General features: G+C 40.6%; 1 protein-coding gene across 4 annotated transcripts in view; it reads right to left on the reverse strand.

Annotated features, from left to right (window-relative positions):
• Positions 1-18566, reverse strand: part of N4BP2 (NEDD4 binding protein 2) — a 76938-nt gene extending 58372 nt beyond the window's left edge. For 2 of the 4 annotated variants that reach the window (XM_020991366.2, XM_020991352.2), the window contains exons 1-2: positions 18182-18566; positions 1832-1926 (exon numbers count right to left, since the gene is read on the reverse strand). The gene's annotated coding sequence lies outside the window, so the exon portion shown is untranslated. Of the gene's footprint in view, positions 1-1831; positions 1927-7341; positions 7412-18181 lie in introns of those variants that run through there. The other 2 variants (XM_020991376.2, XM_078148827.1) reach the window with 2 other exon arrangements.
• Between the last annotated feature and the right edge of the window lie 5798 nt (positions 18567-24364).

The raw sequence follows: 24364 nt of genomic DNA on the forward strand, positions 1-24364 counted from the left end.
TAACCCTACCTAACACAGGGTTATAACTTACCTAACACAAGGATATTTAAGTGGAAGAACCACACTTCATACCCCAAGTCCTTTATTTAATCTTCTGCAATCTTTCTTCTATGTCACTTCAAATTAGAAAGTATCCTGGGTACAAAAGTATGATTAGGAAGGCTTCTGTCGCAACTATACTCTGGCTTTTCCCAGCACTTATCTCCCCAAAAGTATCACAACAGGCAGTGGAAAGAACAGGCCATACTCTTTCTTAACTACTGCTGACCAAAGAAGAAACCTTTTTGTTGCTTTTTTTAAAAAAATCGGTTATTATAAGTAACAAATTTGATGCCAATTTATTCCTTACAGTCTACCTACTTTCTGTCTACTCCCCAACATACGTAGAAGTAACTTCTTTAAAATATATTGTTTTGTTTCCAATAAGAACTTCATGCTGGTGCTCTTTGTTCTGTGCTAATTGTTTATTCACACACATATTCACATTCAAGGTTTATTAAACTGAAGGGATCTGTTTCAAGAAAATGTTTGCGACATTTTGCTTTTCTATGTTTTCTTTAGTAACAAAAACAGAATCACACAAGTTCAAGGGAACTTGTCCTTTCAATTGGTTAAAGGTGACTAGGGCCTCCAGAAATCTTTATTTAAGATTACCAAATATCTAGGATTAGTCTTAAATTACATTTTAAAAAAAAGATTCTGTAGGCTTATTGTGTTGGCTTATTATATCAAAGAACTGTGGAAGAAGCATTGGCTCTGGAATCAGGAAATTAAGAGGTTTAAGTTGAGTTAGATCCTCTCTCCAATTCCTTTTCCTTCTAATATCCCATCAACTACTTATAATGCTCAAAAATCTAAGATCTGTAATAGGAGGTAACAGGTAATCAGAGATCAGATTTTTCCTGTACAAAAGGGGACAGCTGCAAAAGCACCTTTGGAGTCATCATATTACCACCTCAATCTAAATATACATAGTCCACAGGATCTGATTGAATGACAAGGCCCCTAGAAGGTATAATTACTTACACTGGCTAGTTTCCCTCAAGAATCCTTGTTGACCCCTCCACCTCCACACACCTTGCCTTCTTAACTGGCTACTTCCCATCTTTCTCCACTGTAGCATCTGCACAGGTGTCATAACAGAAATGTAGAGAATGTGAAAGCCTCTCCCACAGCGCCCAAACGTTTCAGTTGAGGCCCCCAAGGACAACTTGCTCAAAGGGGTGTTTAAACTCAACCTAGCTTACTACTCTTCATTATAAGAGCTAGCCTTGGCTTTCAGTTTTATTCCTGGCAGACTTTCTGTACTATTCACATTCAAAGGCCAGTTCAAATCTCACCTTTCCCCTTCGGTGATCACTTCAGCTGTAAGTGATCTCTCTTTTTGCCTCAAACACAGACAGCACCCATTACCTGCTCTGGCACTTATTTACTACCTTGTAATCTCTTCACAGTTCTATTATATCTAACTCATATAAACTGCTTGAGGATATAACTTATATCTTCTTCTTTATAATCTCAATAGCAACCGGCACCAAATCGATGTTCCACAAATATTTACTGATATCTTTAAGATAAGGAAGACCCAAAGAGAAAATTAATGAGCACAGTCAGTCAAGAGGGCCAAGACTAAAGGATAGTTCTGATTCCCCAGGCCAGCACATTTCATATTATCCCAAGTTACATTATATGAATGACTCCAATAACAAGATCCATAATATTCAGTTCTCTTTCTGGTAAGAAACCAAAATTACTAAAATGCTTTTTTTTTAATTTAAAACAAAAAAGTCTGAAAGTCTATACGAAGAACTATAAATAACAGAATACTTACCCTTTGTATATAACTGATATCACCCTGCTGAAACCAAGGTTGAGGCTTGAAATCACTACAGTTGATTGTTTTACGAAGCATAGTGTCAATTCTTGCTACGAAAAAACAGGAAACCAGGATTTCATAAACTTATATGACCACTGAACAAAACTATATAAAAACTCAAATACATACCCCCAAAGTTATAGAAATAAAATCTTTTCAAACCAAATCTCATTTTTAATTTGCTAAGCACATCACTAGATTTGCTAAGCTTATTACTAAAAAAAATTACGTGAATCCCTTCCAATATCACCCCCAATTTGTGTTAGGTTCTGATTTTACTGTATTAGATTTTTTAAAAATAAGACAATAATGTCAAGGTTTCATATTGTTTATCCACACATACACATGCAAGGTCATCAATGTGAAATTGTTGTGAAAAAAAGGGGGGGGGAGGGCACAAAAAAAAGGGGGGAAAAAACAAAAGAGAATAGGTAAAGAAGGTTGAGATAATCATGTTGCCCTGACACCTTTCATCTAGGTACCTAGCATTCTGAACATACTACTCAAAATCACATAAATATGCAACAACATTTTATTATCATATCTTGAAAAGAAGTTCTAGAAACAAAGACTATGATAAATACAAGAAGGCATGGAAGGACTTAAAGGAATGGATGCAAAGTGAAGTAAGCAGAATGAGAAAAAATATATACAAAATGACAACAATGTAAGTGGATATAACAAAACAATCAAAACTGAACAAAGCAAAATTATGACCAAGTTTGGCCCCTAAAAAAGAGAAATAAGATACCTTCACCCACTTATTTGCAAAGTGGGAGACCATCTATATTATAATCGACTTTTTCAATATGATGGTTTTTTTCTAAATAAATATATATATATATATATATATATATATATATATATATATATCCTATTTATTCTTGATTGTAATGTATGGGAACAGGTAAGGGAGTTAGGGAAGAGAGAAATGCAGTGAGAAGATAAAAATATTTATTTTAAAAATAAAAAAGCTCTAGCACACCAGACAGAGTAATGCCTATAAGGCTCTACTTATGGGCTTCTCCAGAGCAGAGTGGGTTTGATCTCCAACCTCTGCATATACTGGAAGGTAAGGGGGAATGGATGAATGAATGAGTTGGGAAAAGAGTCACTGGCTATGAATATGGCCCAAGAAATACTGTGACCTAGGGGCAACTAGGTGGCACAGTGGATACAGCACTGGTCCTGGCATTAAGAGGCCTAGAGCTCAAATCCAGTCTCAGATCAGACACCTGACACTTACCAGCTATGTGACCCTGGGCAGGTCACTTAACCTCCATTGCCTGGCGGGGGGGGGGGGAACGGGGAGGACGGACACGACACTGTGACCTGATGTCTTCAATTCCCTCTTTTATAACTTTTAAGAGGTTCCTTTAAGAACCTTGTATTGACCTATGTGACCTAAAAGTGAGTCTTTACATAAGGATGGAAGCCAATATCCTGCAGTGTCATAAAGATGATCATCTATTTGAGGATGTTTAAGTTTATCTGTCAAATCAACCAATAAACATTTATTAAGCACTTACTATGCATCAGGCTTGATACTAAGCGCAGAGCTGAAAGTATAACAACAAAGATGAAACAGTCTTTGCCTTCAAAGAGCTCTTGTTGTGTTTAGGGGAAACGATACATACACATAAATACATACAACATACATTCAAAGCAAATAGAAGGTAATTTCTATGGGGGAAACATAGGAGATCAGGAAAGGGCCTCCTATAGAGAAGAGCTCTTGAACTAATCAGTGAAGAAAACTAAGGATTCTAAATAGCAGGGGATGAAGAAGGGAATTCCAGGTAAAGGAGACAAGCCAGTGCAAAATAAAAAAGACAGGAAATACAATGTTTTATATGAGGAACAACAACAAGACAGCCATTTTCATCTGATAAAAGAATGAGTAAATGAGAGTAATGTATAATAAGTCTAGAAAGGTAGATTGGCACCAGGTTGTGAAGGGCTTTAAATATCAAACTGGGGAAATAATAGTTCCTAAAGGTAAAAGGAAACTGGAGCTTACTGAGCAAGGAAGATGTGACATAATCTGACCTTTGCTTTAGTTATTAATATTTTGGCAGCTTGTGTGAAGGAAGCATTAGAGTATAGCGAGTCTGCAAGAAATCCAATTAGGAAGATGCTCCAGAAAAAAGTGATGACCCTATGAACTAACCTGGTAGCTGTGTAAGTAAAGATAAGGGGAAGGATGCAAACGATAACGTGGAGGTAGATTTGAAATTGAATGTCTTCCTTAAGGCATCTTTTTTAAAAGTTCAAGAGAATAAATAAGAAGGCCAAAAAGAGGGCCAGACAGACAAGGACAACTTTGGAAGCTACAAGTTGAACTTCTATACTGGAAAAGATTCAATATATCTAAAACTTAGTTGGTCATATTGGAATGAAGCTCAAATGAGACATACAGATCTGGAAGTCACCTGCATAAAGATAATTAAACCTATGGGAGCTAATAATGTAGAGAAAAGAGGGCTCAGGAAAGAGCTTTGGGGTACATCTACAATTAATGGGTGGGACACAGATGATCCAACAAAGGAACCAGAGAAGTGTACAAAGACTTAAGAGAATCAGGAGACAGTAATATAACAAAGAGGAGAGAATGGTCTGTACCAAATGCTACAAAATGTCAAGAAGGATGAGGACTGAAAAAGGAGCATGGGATTTGACAGTTAAGAAAACACTAGTAATTTTAGAAAGCCATTTTTGGAATTTTTTGGAAAGCCAATGATGAGTTTGGAAGTGTGAAAGCAAGGGACTGAGATGTGAGAAGAGGAGGTGGAAGCAACAAATGTAAACTGTTATTTCTAGGAGTTTGCCTGTCAAAATGAGGAGGATGATAACTTGAAGAGTGATAGGGTCAAATGAGGTTTAAAGGTAAGGGAAACTAGCACACATCTGTGCAAACTGGCAACGAGCTACTAGGAAGAGTTATTTTTGATTCTTGAAATAATGGGAACATTATACCATTTGTAATTCCTTGTTTTACCTTGCTTTGGGTCAGATACTTAGCTAGCAGATTTATTAATATGGCTTAAATCAAAAAGTCTGCTATGCAATCACAAGGTTTCCTGTTTAGGAAGTGAACTAAGGACCAAAGGAGAGGCAGATGAGCTAGATCCCAATAGTGCTAAGTTAAATTCAATCATTTCTCTATAGAAGATGCACTGTACTTATATAAGCAAAAATGAATTATCTGTTGTCAGAACTCAATCCATGCCTTTTTGAAAACTGGCTTCTAATACCATAAATTTATGAAATGTACTCTTTCAAAGGCTACCAATAACATTTTATAAAAATATGTATAACAGTACAAAATCTTTTGTTGTTTATTTATTTTTTATTTTTTAGGCAATTGGGGTTAAGTGACTTGCCCACGATCACACAGCCAGTAAGTGTCAAGTGTTTGGTCTAAGGTCCTATTTGAATTCAGGTCTTCCTGACTTCAGGGCCAGTGCTCTATCTACTGTGCCACCCAGCTGCTCCTAGCAATGTTAGTTTTATCATACACCCAAAGTCAAGGACTGGTCATCTTGTACTGTGTGGCAATCATGAAGTTTACAAAAAGGATAGAAGAAGGACTCACAAGTACTCTCCTTGGACAATAATTGCATCTTATGTTAAAAAAAACTCAAAAAGCCTCTCTAAATTAAATCAATATGCATTTCAATACTCAACATGTTCAATATAGAGAAACAGGAGAGGATAGTGAGAAATTTATTAGAAAACATGGGTCAGGAGAGAGGCCAAAGACATGCAGACTATACAAAAGCCTCATACCTCTCAATCACAGATATCTTAAGAAAAGTAGGCTTTTGACAAAGTGAATATTAAGTAATACCACAAAAAATAAATTTGATTACATTTTAACAGATGGGAAAAGACTCATTACTAATGTAGGAGTCATTCCTGAATCAGTTGTCAGTATATAGATTATAGATTTATTAGAGCAAAGGTCAAAATTATTATAAAGCTAAAAGAATAATGAAAAAATATATAGTATGCAATTAAAACAAGTCAATTTTGACCTATTCAAATAAGTTACTGCCAATGAAAAATGGGTCAAGACAACAGAAAGGACACTGACATGAATTATAATTTCATACTGAATTCCAACACACGTAAATCAATTGCCATCAGACCAAAATAAATTCCTTTGTCAGTCATACCTTCAATGAGCCCAAACTTCTCTCTAAAAAACAAAGATCTATATTCTCCACTACTCAGAAGAACCAAAAATAGCATATACTCAAACATCTAACTTATTTGCCAAGATGATTTTTGAGATGGCAGCCAAAGACAACACTGTCTAAAATACTGGGGTCTCATGGGTAGATTTCAAGGTCTCAAGGATAGATTTCAAGTGGTCCATGAATTTGGATGGGAAAAAAATTATATGTTTATTGTCACTAACTTTGGTTTCCTTTCTAATCTTATGTATTTTGTACATTTAAAAACACTGTGAATGGGAACCACAGATTCACTAGATTTTCAAAGGGGTCCGTGACAAAAAGGAAAAAAAAAGTTAAGAACCTTTGGTTTAGAATGTAAATTCAGTCATAAAGGGTTAAGCAATGTCACCTAATAAGACAGAAAGCAGTGAAAAGACAAACTAGTTTCAAGAAAGCTTGTCAAGTGACCCAACTAAACAAAATCACCCCAAGGGTATTTATAAATGAAAATGGAATGACAACAAAACAAAAATGGAAGCAACGTGCAAAGATCTGTATAATTGTTTTCACCACAACACAAGAGAATACCACATGAGGACCAAACTCAATATCCATGATTCATGTGTTCATCAAAGTAGAAATGAAATCTAATTAAGAACTAACTAATCAGAATAAAGACTGGAAAAGCAGACTAAACCAAGCGTAAATAAGATGAGATTTGTGCTCTACATACCTAGGCTGAATGTCTCAGGACATCTTAAACTCAACACGTCTAAAAATGAATTCATTATCTTTTCCCATAAACACTCTCCCTCCCAACTTCAGTTCAACTTCATATCTCAGGTTCATAATCTCAGCCTTATCTTGGACTTCTTATTCCTTCACCCCACATATCTAATCAATTGCCAAATCTTGCCATTCAACCTTCACATCTCTCAAATAGCACCCCCTTTCTATCACTTTAATTTAAGCCTTCACCAATTACAACATAGATTAGTGCCTCCTAACTGATCTCCCTACCCCAAATCACTCACCACTCCATTCCCTTTTACAAAATGCTGCCAAAATGGTTTTTCTTAAGCTTAGATCTGACCTAGTTACTCCCCTACTCAATCCATTCCACTGGCTTCCTACCCACCTTTCCAGTCACACTGAACATTACTTCCCTCCTATAATTCAGTAATGTGGTCAAATTGGCCTCTCCTCCTCAATCACGACATTTCATCTCCCATCTCAGTCTTTGCACTGGCCATTCCCAAAGGATGAAATGTACTCTCTCCTTACCTCCAGCACCATCTTCCAAGTGAAGCCTTTCCTAACTTCAACTGCTAGTATCTTCCCTCCCACAGTGCCTTGTATTACTATTTATTTACTTACTTACTAGCTTTATATTTATGCTGTATATGTTTATGCAAACTCGTTTCCCCAATTTGAATGGAAGTTCATTGTGATTAGAGATGATTTTATTCTACATACTTTATCCCCTACATTTAGCACAGGGTATGCAACAAGTATTTATTATGGGCATACAGTACAGCCTTAATAAATACTTGTTGATTAATTCGCCATCACACAATGAAAAAAATGTAGAGAATATAAGATCCCAGTGTGTCTGCTGATTACAAAAAAAAAGCTTCAACAGAACAAAACATAGCTTTCTTTCAACAAAGTGTCTCCTATCCATACATCAAAACCATTCAAAATTCCTAGAAAGATAAAACAGAAATAACCTTGTTCTACAACCCTTTGACCTTAAAAAAAAAAATCAGGTAAGGTGTTGGGGATCTATAAGGATGTTGAGGGCCACAGGCTGTTCATGAGGTCTCACTGATGGGCAGAGGCCCCTCTCGGGTGACTGATCTATGAGCAAAGGTCGCCTGGTTCGGTGCTCCATTCTATGGATCTTTAACAATCTTTAACTCCCCAAGTTATTGTATGGTCATTAGCAGTTTATCTAGGATTGGAGTCAGATAAGTGCACAGGATGTGCATGCACTGTCCTTAGCACAGCATGAGCTCTACATCATTGTAACTTGATAAGAAATTCCTGTTACTTTACTACTTAAGTGAATGCTTTGTTAAAATTAAAGGGAATTGCTTCCATTTTGTCTCCCACCTCATCAATGCGCATTAGAGATAGAAGGTTAAGCTGATCTTAACCCTTCAAGGTTAGTATAGGATCCTTGCTCTTGTGGTGAGCTGAGCTAGTCACGTGACAAACTGGCGCCCAACGTGGGGCCCCCTTGGGTAGACTAAAGGGCAGGTAGTGGAGGAAACTGAGAAAACAACCCACGATTCACAACGTGGGACCCCCTTTAGGCTGAAAGGAGAAGGGCTGGGCTGGAGAAAAGCCGGAGAAATCACCCCACGGTCAGGACACCGAGGTCTTTGGGAAGAGCAGGCAGCCTCCTTGTGAGAGGTCTCCAAATCATATCCCATGGCAGAAGACTACGGAGAGGTAAGATAAAGTCTTATCATGAGGCAAAATCTAGGTAAACTCTCAGATAAGGAACAGAATGTTAGAGTAATATATAAAGTGATTGAGGAACAGGGGTGCTCGGTAACTCCTAAGAAAATAAGAGTTTCTAGATATTATTGATATAACATCTCCATTGCTTCCCAGAGAAGGGAGCTTAGATTTACAACAATGGAAAATAGTGGGAGAACAACTGACAGAATTTTATAACACCAAAGGCCCAAAATCAGTCCCTCTGGGTACTTTCACTATCTATGATCTTATAAAAATGGGCTTGCAAGCTGAAATACAGGGTGAGAAAAGAAAGTTCCCTGCCTGTACTCAAACAACTTCCTCCTTGTGCTCGCCTAACAATAGTAGAGCCGGATCTCCTGAGAGAGAGAACAGACCCAAGATTTATAGGTTATATCCTGATTTAGCTGAATTAAGAACAGAGCAGTTAGAGGAATGGCCAGAATTGGAGCTGTAAGAACAAAGGAAGTTCCCGCCGTGTGCCATGAGGAATTTCAAAAACCCCCGCCATAAGGAATTTCAAAAATCCCCAAGAAAATGGGAAGGAGAAAAGAAACGTGTAGTCACAGGGCCATCTTGTGAGCATTGTGGAACATTACAAAGTGAAAAAGTTTCTGAACGAGGAAGTGGAACCACCCCCTTACAACAATTATTAGAGCAGTGTAAACCATCAGATTTTGAAGGAATAGAGAGTTTACAAACATATCCTGTGACAGAAGAGCCCAATCCACAGAATCCAGGGCAGACGAGAAGGAGACATGACCCCACAGACATACAAATGATAAAAAAAATTGAAAAAGGCTTGTGTTACTTACGGAGTTAATTCTCCCTATAAATTATTACAATTGGAAAACACGGCATACACTATTTTTACTCCCAATGATTGGAAAGCCATAGCAAGGGCAATGCTGAGCCCTGGTCAAGCAATCTTTTGGATAGCAGAATTTTCGGAACAGGCCCACGCCATGGCCCTCCGCTTAGCCCCAGGCCTGCAAGCTCAAACCATGTATGAAAAATTATTTGGTAAAGTACAATGGTCTACTAATGCAGAACAAATTCATTTACCAATTGGAACACATGAAAGAATAGCTTCATGTGTTTTAACTGCATGGAAAAAAATACCAGAACCAGGATCTGAAACGCCTTTTGCACAAATAAAGCAAAAGAATGGGGAAGACTTTACTGATTTTCTTGGTAGACGGATGAGAGGTATACAAAGGACTATGGGAGAAGCCCCAGGAACAGACATGCTATTAAAGCAGTTAGCCAGAATTAATGCTAATGAAGACTGTAAAAGGGCAATGACAGGAACAAGACAGGATGCTAGTTTGGAAGAATTGATACAAAGGTGTAAGGGAGTAGGATCACAGACATTTTATATTAATATGTTAGCAGAAAGAATGGAAAAAGTCCTAAACAGACCCTCTGACAGACAGAAAACAAGATTGTGCTATAATTGTGGCAAACCAGGTCATATCAAGAGGGAATGTAGAAGTAAGAATATTCCAGGGGGCACAAATAGGCCCACTACCGCATGCCCAAAGTGTAAAAAACCAGGACACTGGGCATCAGAGTGTAGATACCATGTGGGAAACGAGGGCAGGGGTCCAGCCCCAAGGACCCCGAAACAAAAACCATGGGGAGCAAACAGGAATCAATGGGGAATAGTAGAATTACAAACAGAGGAGACAAACAGGGGAGAGGAGGATTGGAAACACAAGTACGCCACACTGGTGGCCATGCAGCCCCCTCCTCAACAGACGTGATTCTCATCAGAAGTGTGGGTAATTATAAACTGCCTGCTCATTCATGCTGTGCAGTACCAGTGCTTCCTATCCCTTTTGTGAGACCAGGTACTTTTGCTTTAACTATATCTCCACCCACTACCATGTATACACAATTAATTCCACACACAATGGTTTTTGATGGCATTTTGAAACATGTGCCTATTGTCAACACCAATAATGAGGACGCTTTTATAGAAGAAGGCCAGTGGGTTGCTCAAGGTATAATTTTTCATAGTCACATACTAGGAGACACTTTGGACAGTCCATGGCAACCCCCTATAACAGGTAAGCCTGAGGCATTGTTTACAACTACTATTTCTCAGGAACGTCCTATGTGCACCATACTTCTCAATGGCTTACCCTTTACAGGGTTGTTAGATACAGGTCCAGACAAGACAGTTATATCACAACATTGTTGGCCACCCCACTGGCAGAAACAACCTGCCTATCAACAATTGACAGGTATAGGAGGAAAACAAGAAACAGAAATTTCTTCTCTACCTATCTTCTGGAGTAAAGAAGATAAGACAGGGGTTATGTAGTTAGTGGTTTGCCTGTTACTCTTTGTGGAAGAGATATTAACTCAATTAGGAGTGGCCTTAACAACAAATTTATAGTGGAGGCTACTGTTGAGGCAGAGTACACCCCGATAGCACCAATTAAATCGAAATGGAAGTCTAATGATCCTGTATGGGTGGAACAGTGGCCCCTTAGTAAAGAAAAATTCTCTGCCTTAAAAGAAATAATACAACGACAATTAAGTAAGGGACATATTGAAGAAAGTACAAGTCCTTGGAATTCTCCGGTATTTGTTATTAAGAAAAAATCAGGCAAATGGAGAATGTTAACAGAGCTAAGAAAAGTAAATGACACTTTACAGCCTATGGGAGCTTTACAACCAGGTCTCCCGTCACCTAATATGATTCCTGGAGGCTGGCCTCTATGGGTTATTGATATTGCAGACTGTTTTTATTCTATTCCATTACATGAACATGATAAAGAAAGGTTTCCATTTTCTGTTCCAAGTTTCAATATACAAGAACCTCATATGAGATATCAATGGAAAGTTCTCCCTCAGGGCATGAAAAATAGTCCCACAATGTGCCAATATTATATAGCCAAAGTGTTACAGCCTATGAGACAACAATTTCCAGAAGCAAGTTGCATTCATTATATGGATGACATTTTATGTGCTCATCCTAATCCTGAAGTGTTAGAAGAAATTTTACAAAAAACACAAGATGTGTTGCAAAGTCATGGGCTTCAAATAGCCCCAGAAAAAATTCAAAAACATCCCCCATATCAATATTTAGGCCACCAGATACTTCAAGAAAAAATAGTTTTACATCCTCCAAAAACAGACCTACAAAAGTTAAAAACACTTAATGATTTTCAGAAACTTATAGGAGACATACAGTGGCTTCGGTCACAGATTGGTATTCCAAATTATAAATTGATACCCTTGTATGATTGCCTTAAAGGTGATCCTCAATTAGATTCACCCCAGATACTGACCCCTGAGGCAAAGTAAACATCGTTGTATATTCAGGGACAAGTAGTTGGAGCACACACAAACAGGACTGACAGGCATGAAAGTGTGGAGGCTTCTATATTTAACACCCCAAATTCTCCAACAGCAGTGATACATCAGAAACAAAGGCTTTTAGAATGGGTATATTTATCAACTCAGTCAAAAAATACTTTAAGTAATTACATGGCCTTAATAGGGGACTTCATACATAAAATTGACAACAGTTGTTTAACATTATGTGGCGCACATCCGGAAGTCATACACCTTCCATTTTCTCAACAAATAACTGAAATGGCAGTACAAACAATGCCTACCTGGCAAGTGAATATCAATTTGAAAATTGTGTATGGAAAACCCCCTAAATATCATGCAATCTTTGAGAACTGGCCTTGGATACAACCCACACTTACAGCAGGTGAACCCGTACACGGGATTAATGTCTTTACTGATGCCACTAAGATGAATAAGGCCTCTATCTGGTGCCCTAAAAGGAGTTACATGTGACTGAAACACCCTTTATATCCACACAACAGAATGAATTATATGCTGTCTATTGTGCATTTCAAAAATATGTGGAGCCAATGAATATTATCACAGATAGTAAATATGTTGAAGGAATTCTAAAACATCTAGAGACTGCTGTAATAAAAAATACTGGTAACAATATATGTCGTTCGTTCCCACACTCTTGCCCCAGGACCAATTTTTGAAGGTAATGATATTGTTGATAAGTCTTCAACACTGAATGTGGAAATAGCAAGGAAGAGTCATAATAAATTACATTTATCTGCTAGGTCTTTAAGAACTTTATATGGCATAACAAAATCACAAGCACGTGAAACTGTTAAATGCTGTGCTACCTGTGTGCCTTTTCAACCCCCTTTCCACGTTGATGTCCATAACCCCAAGGGACTTACACCTAATACCTTATGGCAAATGGATGTTACTCGTTATTCTCCTTTTGGAAGACAAAAATATGTTCATGTTTGTAGAGGGCCAGCTTTGGGGAGTTGGAGGGCTTAGACCAGCCCGGGTCTTACCTGCAGCTTGTACTAAGCCTGACAGCTGTGAAACTCAGGATGTCGGCTCACCACCCCCCTGTTCCGTCTCTTGAGAACAGGATGCAGGAAGGGAGGAAACGGATGGGGTACAGGACGGGAGGCAGGAAAGAATGTAACAGACAAGGTACAAGGAAGTAAGGAAATCACCTAATTAGATTTGTACTTTTCATGAATAATATAATGTTACTATTGCTTGATCCAGTACTGTATAATCCTGAGCCCTCAGATCAATAAACAGACTTTGTTCTTCACTGCTCTCACCTGGCCCGTGATTCTTTCTCTCTTCACACTCTGCCGGCATCAGACCACAGCCAGGGACACAAGCGCTCCCGGCACATGTTACTATTGATATTTATTCAGGCTTTATTTTTGCTACTGCTCAAGCCGGTGAGGCTGTTCACAATGTTATTAATCATTTGCTTCATTGTTTTTTCCTTCGCTGGCCCACCTCAATGCTTAAAAACTGATAATGGTCCTGCATATATTTCACAGGGTTTTAAAAAGTTTTGTGCTGAGTTCTCTATTAGTCACACTACTGGCCTTCCCTATAATTCTCATGGTCAGGCCATAGTTGAACGTGCCAATCATACCTTGAAAATGGTGCTCCAAAAACAAAAAGGGGGAGCTAAGGGATCCTCTTGGCATCAATTGAACACTGCACTCTACACTATAAATTATTTAAAATTCGATAGTTGTAACCTCTCTCCTGCAATGAAATATCTGGCAGGAAATGACAATAGTACTAGTGACACCACTAAATCAAACAGATTCCTTTCTCCTTAACACAATATGAAAGTCATGTGGAGAGACGTTGATGGTGTCTGGCAGGGCCCAGGGCAAGCGCTAACCTGGGGGCAAGGGTTTATTCTTATTTTTACAGGTGATGGAGAACTTTGGGTCAGAACAAAGGATGTCCGTATTATCCATTCAGAAGGAACAAGGCAAGATGAAAAGAAAACACAGGCCGGCCAGGAATTACAGGGGCCGAAAGAATAAGAACGAGGCACTACAAGAACTTTTAACCAAGCTATGCCTCTTGTCGTTATCGTCAGCAGGCATACGGAATACAGCAGCAGCAGAGACAGGAAATACAACACAATGGGCCTTCATGACAAAACCACCAAGGCCCAGACTAGTTACATGGGGAGAGCTAATACCTGAGGTCATTCTGCAAGGAAATACCTACACAGGTTTTGCAAAGGAATTTCATTTCATATCACCTAAGAACCGGTCTCAACACACTGTAAAAATGAACTTTACTGGTGTGGCTTTGGTACCACCTATTTGTGTTACAAAAGGCAATGACACCAAAAACTCCACGTGTTTACAATTATTTAATGTCACCACCCATTTTGATGGGTATGTGTTTAATAACACGCACCCCTCCTTATACTGTTGTCTTTTTTCAATTTTATAAGGTTACTTACACGGGCATCTTGGGGTCACAGTGTGTTAATGACACACCTATCAGACATCCAAGTAATTCAAAGCTATGCTATCATGTGACACCGATTAGCAAGAGCTTAGGGTACCCTCCTTGGTTATCTTGTCATACTTCAGAACGTCATTGTGTTGTGTTACAAAAGAATTTTACGTTACAATCCTGGCACAATTATACTAGGGAGAAAAACAATCATACTTGGGCTTTTGGCAGGTTTCCATTTCCTCAGTGGGTTTCCCTTCATGACAGAGGGGTTGAAAATCAGTTGTGGAAGGTGGGCAGCCTTAGGTCCCATAAACATCACGAATTTGCAAGGGACCTCCATGATAATATGACAATGCGAGCTTGTTTGACTGGTAATCATGCATTTATGTGGGGAAGAGCACAGAATGTTAATATAATGGCCATGGATTCAGGGGAATATAATGTCACTTGTATTAATTGCAGGTGTCTGAATGTATAGGAACCAAGATTAGAGACCAAATTATTTTTGTTATTACACAACAAAAGTTTGCCTTGGTGCCTGTGAAAAGCAAAGATTGGTATGAGTCACGTTCTGATCATATTTTTGGAATAATAGACCAAAGTAATCAATTAGCAGTTGCTAGGAAAAAGATGTATTTCATGTGTAGCATTAGGAATTGTTTCACTTATAGCTATCACAACTGCTTCTGTATCTTTATCTCAGTCTGTATCTATCGCAAGAAATGAAATGGTTCAAGCTGATTTTATGAATCAATTAGCTGCAATGTATCTAAAGGTTTTCAAACACAAAAAGGATAGATGAAATTTTACCATATACTTGAGGGAATGAAGGAAACCATTATCAAATAGGTGATGAATTGGATATTTTAGAATATAGAACACATTTGAAAATGTGATTATAGGTATGAATTCATTTGCCTTACCAATGTTAAATACAATAAATCCCAATGGGATTGGCAAAAGATATCTAAATGGGCTGTTTGGGAATTCTAATATTATAGTGGATATTGATGACTTATACAAAATTGCTAAAGATATTGCAAGGGCGGCTGATGAAGATTTGATGCCAGATAAAACATATACTTGATTGGCTAGATAAACTCCGTAACCCTTTTAATAACCTTGGACATTGGTTTACATCTCTATTGTCTTCTTTATTGCCATTATGTTTGATTTTGCTGGCCATGCTGTGTTTTGGACCATGTTTGCTCAGGTGCATAGCTAATCAGATAAAGGACTTTGGGACTGAGCTTCATATGCTCCGTCTCCAACAAAAACAAAAAGGGGGAGTTGTTGGGGATCTGTAAGGATGTTGAGGGCCACAGGCTGTTCATGAGGTCTCACTGATGGGCAGAGGCCCCTCTCGGGTGACTGATCTATCAGCAAAGGTCGCCTGGTTCGGTGCTCTATTCTATGGATCTTTAACAATCTTTAACTCCCCTAGTTATTGTATGGTCATTAGCAGTTTATCTGGGATTGGAGTCAGATAAGTGCACAGGATGTGCATGCACTGTCCTTAGCACAGCATAAGTGCACAGGATGTGTCCCTAGCTCTGCATCATCATGACTTGAGAAGAAGCTCCTGTCACTTTACTACTTAAGTGAATGCTTTGTTAAAATTAAAAGGAGTTGCTTCCATCTTGTCTGCCGCCTCATCAACGTGCATTCAAGATAGAAGGTTAAGCTGGTCTTATCCCTTCAAGGTTAGTATAGGATCCTTGCTCTTGTGGTGAGCTGAGCTAGTCGTGCGACAGCAAGGCGTATTAAGAGGGAGATAAATTCTCTCCAAAGATGTTCACTCTAGAGGAAATTCATAAGAGAGTACAGATTCAATCAATCAAGAAGGATATATTATTAAATTGAAGAGAATCTCCTACAGCCTTAAAGGTGCTCCAGATGCTTCTGTTGGTGGATGACACCATGCTAGCTTCATCAAACTCAATACTGCAGACCCTGCTGGCAGATATCTAGATCCATTCAAAAGGATTTGGCCAGACCATTCACACATTAAAAAAAAAAAAGTGGATACAGAAAGACTATCTGACCTGATGACATGCAGCTCTATAGACAATCTACAGAGTTCATTCATCACTGTGTACATATGGATGTGTGCATACATGGAAGTATGTATTTCTTATACAACTAGTATAAACAATCTTAGAATTAAATGGTAGAGAGTGGAATAGCTTTCCAGTAAATTGTTCCTTTATTGTCTCAAACTTCTTCCAGAAAAAAAGTCATCTTTCCTACAGCTCTAAAGAATCAAGCCTGACAGACATTCTTTAACTCATTTGAAGAACTGAGCCACATTTTCCAACACAAAAAAGATACATTACTACTTCTTTTAAAGTTCCAAGTTTTAAGTTTAAAGTTTTAAGATGGTAGAGTCCAGTTTGCGTTGAGGGTTAAGAGAGTAGGACCCTTCTTAGACCAGGGACTTTTTAGTATAGGGAACAACTTGCCCCAGGCCCCACAATCCCACCTACCAAAGCAATTTTCCCAGCACCTTAATCACAGGGTAACCTAGGGCACTGAAAAATTAACTCACTAGCCCTGGGTCTCAAAGCCTGTAGGTGAGGGGAACAGGACTTGAATTTAGGTCTTTCTGGCTCCAGGGCCAACTCTAGATCCACTAAGCCGTGCCAAGAGAGAGGATGAGGTTGGGCAGAGAAAATGCATGCAGAAAATAATTGAAAAAAAATGATGGAAAGGCAAGAAAAAAGAAATGTTAGAAAAACAGTCTCTTAGAGAGGAAGGTAATTAATCCTCGTTTTCACAGAGAACTGTTGATCACCACAGTTTGATCCTCCGTTCCACATCGCAACCCCCCCCCCACATCCTAGCAGAGTAACTAGTCTCCATGCAACCGAGTCTTTTGATTGGCTCAAGGATACAGAGTAGGCAAATAAATATGCCAGTCCTATATCAAGAATGAATAATGCCTGCAATGGAGACATTGCAAGCCCAGAGTGATGCAATCTGCCCGCTCTTCCAAATACTAGTGGACCTCATCATTCCACCTTTATGTAGTACTTTGAAGCATCTAGTCCAACGCCAGCTACGACTTATTACCTGGTTTTTTTTGTTTGGTTTTTGTTTGTGTGCAGTTATTTTATTTTTTAAGAAAAGCTGCAAACCAAAGAGAAACATTAGCAGCAGACGATACAGTAAATAAGATAAACAGGCAACACTCACTCTAGCTAACCAGTGTGCCCAGGAGGGTGATATGAATGAAGAGGTGAACCGTTTAAAAAAAAAAGAAGCATGTGCTGGTGGAGAACAAAGTTTGAGTAAGGGCTGGGGGGAGATGCCCCAGATGTCAAAACAACTGTGGAAGAGCAGCATACAGTGAGCCTCGGAGGGAGGGGGCGCTGGGGGGGGGGAGTGGAGGCTGGAGGAGAGGAGGATTTCCCGGGATGTTGGCCAAGGTGGGTCGGGAAGAGACCGAGGGGAGCCCGACGAGAAGAGTCCCCCGCACCCGCCACGGGGGAAGGGGGGCCGGCTCTGAGCCGGCGGGGGCCTGGAACCGGCGGTGGGGCCGGGGGCGGGGGTCCAAGTCGGGGGATGCGGTTTGGGGGCGGAGCCGATCCCACCTCGGGTGAAATCCGCTCGTCTTCCCAGGAGACTTCTGGGTGGAGGGAAGCCGGGACCCCTCCCACCCCCGGCTGCGGCCCAGGCCGTCCCCCGAGGGGCTCCAGGTCCCGCTCCCCCCCCGCCCACACCGCCCGCCCCAGCTCGGGGGTAACGACGAGGCCCAGAGCGGGTATTGGCCGCATTCCCCGGCTGCCCCTGCTCTCCCCGTGACCCTCCGGTGCCGAGCGGCCGCCTTTACCTGGTCCTCAGGCAGGAGGACGCTGCATTGAGCGTCCGCGACTCCAGCCAGGCAGGTGGGCGGGGGAGAGGGGTAGCCCGGGCCGCTGCTGCTGCCGCCGCCGCCTCCACCACCGCCTACTCTTCCGCCGCCTCCACCACCGCCTCCTCCGCCGCCGCCGACTTCCCCGGAGTCGCCGCGCTGGGGCCAGAGGCGAGAGCAGAGAGGCGCGAGCGAGCGAGCGAGCGAGGGAGGGAGAGCGAGCGCGCGCTGCGCGGGGACACACTGCCGCCCTCCGTCGGCCCGAGGAAGAGCAGCCCCGAACGAGGCCGCGCCGCGCGGGGGGGAGAGGGCTCTGACGGGGAGGAGGAGGAGGGGGGAGGATGGGGACCCGACCCATCCAAGGACACCTCCGCCCCGCCCCCGGCCCCCCGAGCTGCGCGCTCGGCCCCACCCCTCCCGCTGGCCGGTCGGCTGATTGATGGATTCCCGGCGAGGGAAGGATTTTCTGCTCCAAGGATCTTTTCCCTTATTTTTCCTATCCCAAAAGCCGCCTAACGGAAAATCCACATCTTTTCAAGGAATCCGGGCGGGGGGGGGAGGAGGAGCAAACCTTGAGGGTTTCAGGCCTCTTTGTATGTGCTTACTTCCTTGTGGGTTCCCCCCCTTTTTTTCTTAAGTTAAACCCATTCCGTTCTGTTCTGCCTTGCTTCCAGTTGTGGAACTTGGTAGAGTGAGCAGGGGCCGAAATTCTGCTAAAAATACCCTCCACATCAAACCGTGACGAATCTCTCCTTCCCCTCCCAGGGAAAACACAAGGTCGAATAAAGCTGCTGGGGAGAGGCTGAAGTTGTTGACCTCCGGCTTCTTTCCCCGCCCTTCTCCTTATCTGCGCCTCCCCACCCACTACCAACACCACTACCCCCAGTAGCGTGGAAATGGAAGGTGGGAGGGCTAGGTGGTTGCCTTGGGATAGGAGGGCGCCAAATGAATGATTTTAGCTAGATCTGTTTACAGTTGGAATTGCAAAGGTCGGCGTAGCCGTTGCTAGTTAATGAACCAAACTTACTGAGCATGCCCAGATGTGTGTGTGTGTGTGTGTGCCTGCCTGTGTGTGTGTGTTGCAAGAGCCACCTAGCAACTACCAGGTAATGAACACAACCTGCTGAGCATGCCCAGTTGTGTGTCTGTGTGTTGCTAATGAACAAAACCCACCGAGCGCGCGCGCGCGCGCGTGTGTGTGTGTGTGTGTGTGTGTGTGTGTGTGTGTGTGTGTGTGTTGCAAGAACGACCTAGCAGCTACGAGTTAATGAACCAAAACTACTGAGCATGCCCAGTTGTGTCTGTGTTGCTAATGAACAAAACCTACTGAGCATGCCCGTGTGTGTGTGTGTGTGTGTGTGTGTGTGTGTGTGTGTGTGTGTGTGTGTGTTTGTATTTTGCGCTTTTTTTTTTCAGTAGATTTTCTACATGGATTGCGTTTCTCTGTTTTGTGGCATCTGAGCTAGGTTTATTGTTGCCTGGAAAGGACAAAGACGGGGAGCCGGAGGAGGAACCTTAGCCCTCTGCTGTATCCCTACACAGGTTACGGGGTGCCTTCTGTGGTGTCACCCCAGACACAGTGGATGGCAGAAATGAATTCTTGGATATGAAGGTAGTGTCTTGTAGGACTAGAAGCGCTGGATTTTAGCCCCTCCGCGCCCCCCCCCCACACCACCACCATTTTAAAGTACTAGGCTACAGGTGCTCCTTCTCTCACAGATCACGATATGGCCTGTGTATTGCCTGTTTCATTTTTTTTTTTTCCTAAACGCTGCTTCCACTTTGTTTCATTCCTTCCTACCCTCATGCTGTATTTTTGTTGTGGTGGTTGTTTTTTCTTGCTTGGTTCCTGTTAGGGCAGTTATTTTGTTCATTTCATTTCCAGTATTTCAAGGGTAAAGAAATTAAGCAGCCTCTGAAAAAAGTCACCTTTGGCCCTCAAGAAGATAGTTTATCAGTATTATGGTGGCAAGTGTGGTAGACTCGGTAGAAATATGGAGAAAATATAGGTGTAAAGCAGTTGTCTTGGTTAAGTCCAATTAAAACACCAGAATGTTGACCTAAGAACACTGGAATGATTTATCTAGTCGAAAATCACTTTCAACTTGAGCAAATTTCTGGATGGGGTAATTGCCAGATGTAATGTTCACCCATATTAAGAAAAAGATTTTCGAGCCTGAATTTTTTTTCTTCTGCATGACCAAAATCCTTGAGATTTTACTAGTGATATAAGCACTGATGACACATTTTGATATAAATAAGTATTTTAATTACTATTTTTATTTAGTAGAGAATAAGAAAATTAAAATAAAGAGTGGATTCTCAGGGTATGAGTAGCTTGTATTGAGAACATAACAATAGTTCTGTGTCTGCATAGCCAACAAAAGAAGATAACCATAATATAGATGTCTTTACAATTTAAAGAAATCCAGTAATTATAAAGTTCAGACCAGTTCAAGTGGATTTACAATACTTTTATTCATGTGGAATCTAGCATGTACCATGAAAATAAAAAGTGACACATGAATTCTTGGTTATTTTAATAATGGCTAAATACTAAACTACTAAACATGTGATAAAGCATACTAAACATGTACAGAACAAGCCATAACACAAGGACTGCTTAGTGCTGCAGTCTGGGGGTGTTGAACCAAAATGTTGAGGTCTGGGGAGACTAGGATCCCCAAAATTCAAGGGCAGAAGATGGGGGTCCTAGCTCAAATATCAATTCAAGCCTTTTTTCCTTCAGAGACAAGGTGTATTAAAACACCGATTGAGGTAGGCAAGATTTTAAGAATCAGCCCATTTGTGAGACTTTATTGAAATGCTGGCCAGACTCTTAAGGAATCTGAGCACTTTAATGGAGGCTAGATGGACCTTTTATACAGAAGGAATGTGGCAAGGTTCTAGTAGCAGCCAAGTACTCTGAGGTGACTGGGAGGTAACAGAAAAGGACCCAGAAGGTCTGGGTGCCCCAGGGAAATGCCAGGGACCTGAACCCCTGAGGAAGGAGTCTAGATGTAATTAAGGAGTGGCACAGTCCAGAGGTAACCAACAGAGAAGGGCTGGGCTAGGTTAGAGGAAACAGAAAATTGGAGATTGGGGCTGGGTCAAAGCCACATTGCCAGCATAGTTGAAAGGATTATACTGAGATGAGCCTCAGGAGCCATGCACCTGGGTCACGTGGGAAAGTCCAGGGCCCTTTAGAGGTCTATAACTAATATTTACGTGTGCCAAACACTGTGTTAAGTGCTTTTTCATATTTGATCTTCACAACAACCATGGGAGGTAGGTGTTATTAAAATACCCATTTTTACAGATGAGGAAACTGAGGCAAACAGCAGATAAATTATTTGGTCACACAGCTAGTAAGTGTCTGTGATAAGATTTGAACTCAGGTCTGACTGATTCTGGACCAGGCCAGCTCCCTAGATGCCAATGTGTATATTAATGTTAATAAAAGGAAATCATCACCAGTAGCAAAGATCTAAATGACAAAAACAAATCTGGAATAAAGTAATCTCTTGTCAACATTCATCATGCCACATAGGACTCTTAAGTATATTATGAAAAAGCTGCTGAAAGTACTTTTTTCAAAAGGTGTAATACTGGCGTTACAGTCCTTTCATTAGGAAAAAAATCAGCTATATAATGTACTTATTCACTACATCTTTTATATTTTTCGAAGATTGAGAATGTAAGAGAATATAAGGTTATTAATTACCATTATTTAAATAGCTTCAAGTGGGCTTATTTTCACTCCAGTAGCTTTCATTTATATGCATTAAATGCTAATTTAACCCTGAAAATACCAGACAATTCTGAGTAATTGTCAGAGGGTGTACAATAAAATGGACACCAATATTTTCTCAGATGAAATCTTTTTTTTTAAATAAAGAAAGGATATTTTTATTTCTGTTTAAGGAAGTGCCATTTGTTTGTTATTCTTTTGTCTGTTTTAAGCCCCTAATCCTACCCTCCAGAGACCAAGCCAGAAAAGGCCAAGCCCTCGGTCACCCAGCCCTCTTTCCACCTCCTACTCAGATAACTAATCAATCAAAACTACCATTGTCTGGAAAGAGCATATGTAATGTCTTGTTCTATTGTTAACATTCGACAACCCTCTAGACCAAAGCATTCCCCACCACCATGCCCTGCATATGTGATGCTCCCCCATTAAAGAGTAAACTTCTTGAAGGCTGGGACAACCGCCTTCCCTTTTGTATCTGTAGCCACCCAACTTAATTCAGTGTTTGATGTTTTTGTCACTGATTTATTCACAGTGGATAGGGTGCCTCAAGACACAAAGATTCATCTTCCCAAGTTCAAATCTGGCCTCATACACTTACTAGCTATGTGACCCTGGGTAAGTCATTTAACCTTTTTACCTCAGTTTCCTCCTCTGTGAAATGAGCTGGAGAAGGAAATGGCAAATCACTCCAGTATCTCTGCAAAGAAAACTCCAAATGGGTTCACAAAGAGTCAGACAGGACTGAAATGACTGAACAACAACATTCATAATTGGTTGGTGTATTTTATTTAGTATCTCCTGTTAAATGTAAACCTACCCAGAAGGGATCTTTTCATCTTCAAAAATCCCAAAATATCCCATATATACTTAATGCCTGGCACTTACGGGCAGTCTTATTTTCAGTCCAGCAACAAGCATTTATTAAGTTCTTCCGCAGTGCCAGGAATACAGACAGATACAAGCAGAAAGAGTCCTTGTCCTTGAGGAGTCTGTAGGTAAAAGGAAGCTGGGAAGGAGAGTATAGCCTGGAGAGGAAGGAGGAAAGACATGGCTGGCCTGGACCTTGATCAGCAGGACTTGTAATACATCAATTCCAAGGCTGCATGCAGTAAGCTTCCAAGATGAAGATGTTTGGAGTGCTGCCTGTAAATTCTTGGAAAATAAGGACTTTGCGGGACTCCTAGAGTCCTAAAAAGAGAGCTTTAATCATTGTAGACATTTGAGTATGAAAGAAGGAAGGAAATGAGGGAAGAAAGGAAAGAAAAAGAAATATTAGTTCATAACATGATATTTGGGAAATCAAATATGTGTGTGTATGTATGTATGTATATAATTTATATAAATTTATATAAAAATATAGTATATAAACACACACACACACACACACACACACACACACACACTGTCCCAAAAGTCTCAGTACAGTTTTAAAACTTGGAACACTCTATATAAGCTTACTGGGCCATTCCAGAAGGACCTCAGGAAAGCTCCAGAGTGACCCACAGTTCCATAAAGTAATGATGAACTCTTTGACTATGACTAGGCTGGCCCCCTGCACATAACATAACAGACTTCCAGAACCATTCTCTATTTGTCTGCTAGTGAGTAAAAAGTACAGATTTGCTTCTGGTTTATAACATTTTTAAAGAGCTATGTGTCCTGTAATAATCAGAGACTTTTCTTAAGAAAGACAAAAAGGAGTTTATTGCTTTCTCATGAGAAAGGACACATCCAGAGTCTCTTAAGATGGCCAGCAAGGAAGTGTGTGGGTGTATAGCTTAGAGCAAGTTTATGTAGACTCTAACACTCTTCTTCCCAATGGCTGGGCTTCGGAGCTCGCAGTCTAAGCACAGAAACTTCTCCCCAGCACCAAGGACAAAAAGGGAGCAAAACAGGGAATGGTTTGCTTCAGCAACTAGGGAGGGTGCCTGAGGAGGGATAGAATCTGGGTGAACAGGATGTGGTTCTGTCACCTGATCTACTTGTGACCTTTGCTTTCTCAGCGAGGCAGCTTCTGAGAAATATAGGGTGGGATCCTATGCTGAGGGGGGCTTCGCTATTTCAGCATTCCATTCAGCTATAATCTCACTGCAGAAATCTCCAATATCTATTAACTTTTAAAAACTATTATAATGCCTTGAATAAGTTGATTACATAAACTTCATTCAAAAGAGCTGTAATAGCAGCAAGAACTCAGAACTTTTTAAGTAATTGTAGCAATATTAAATTCTGAACATACCAAACAAATTCATAACAAGACTAAGACAGTTCAGAAAAGTTTGGTAGTGATGGTGTCAGAGATTTTGCTTTTTGAGTGTATGAGAAGTGAAAGGGAAGTAGACAATACGAGGAACATATCACAGAAACTTTGAGGCGTTTTTTGCAACTCCAGGAGAGTCACTAGGGTGTTG

This window comes from Phascolarctos cinereus, unplaced genomic scaffold (genome assembly GCF_003287225.1).
Source record: "Phascolarctos cinereus isolate Bilbo 61053 unplaced genomic scaffold, phaCin_HiC Scaffold_9;HRSCAF=440, whole genome shotgun sequence".
Lineage (NCBI taxonomy): Eukaryota > Metazoa > Chordata > Mammalia > Diprotodontia > Phascolarctidae > Phascolarctos > Phascolarctos cinereus.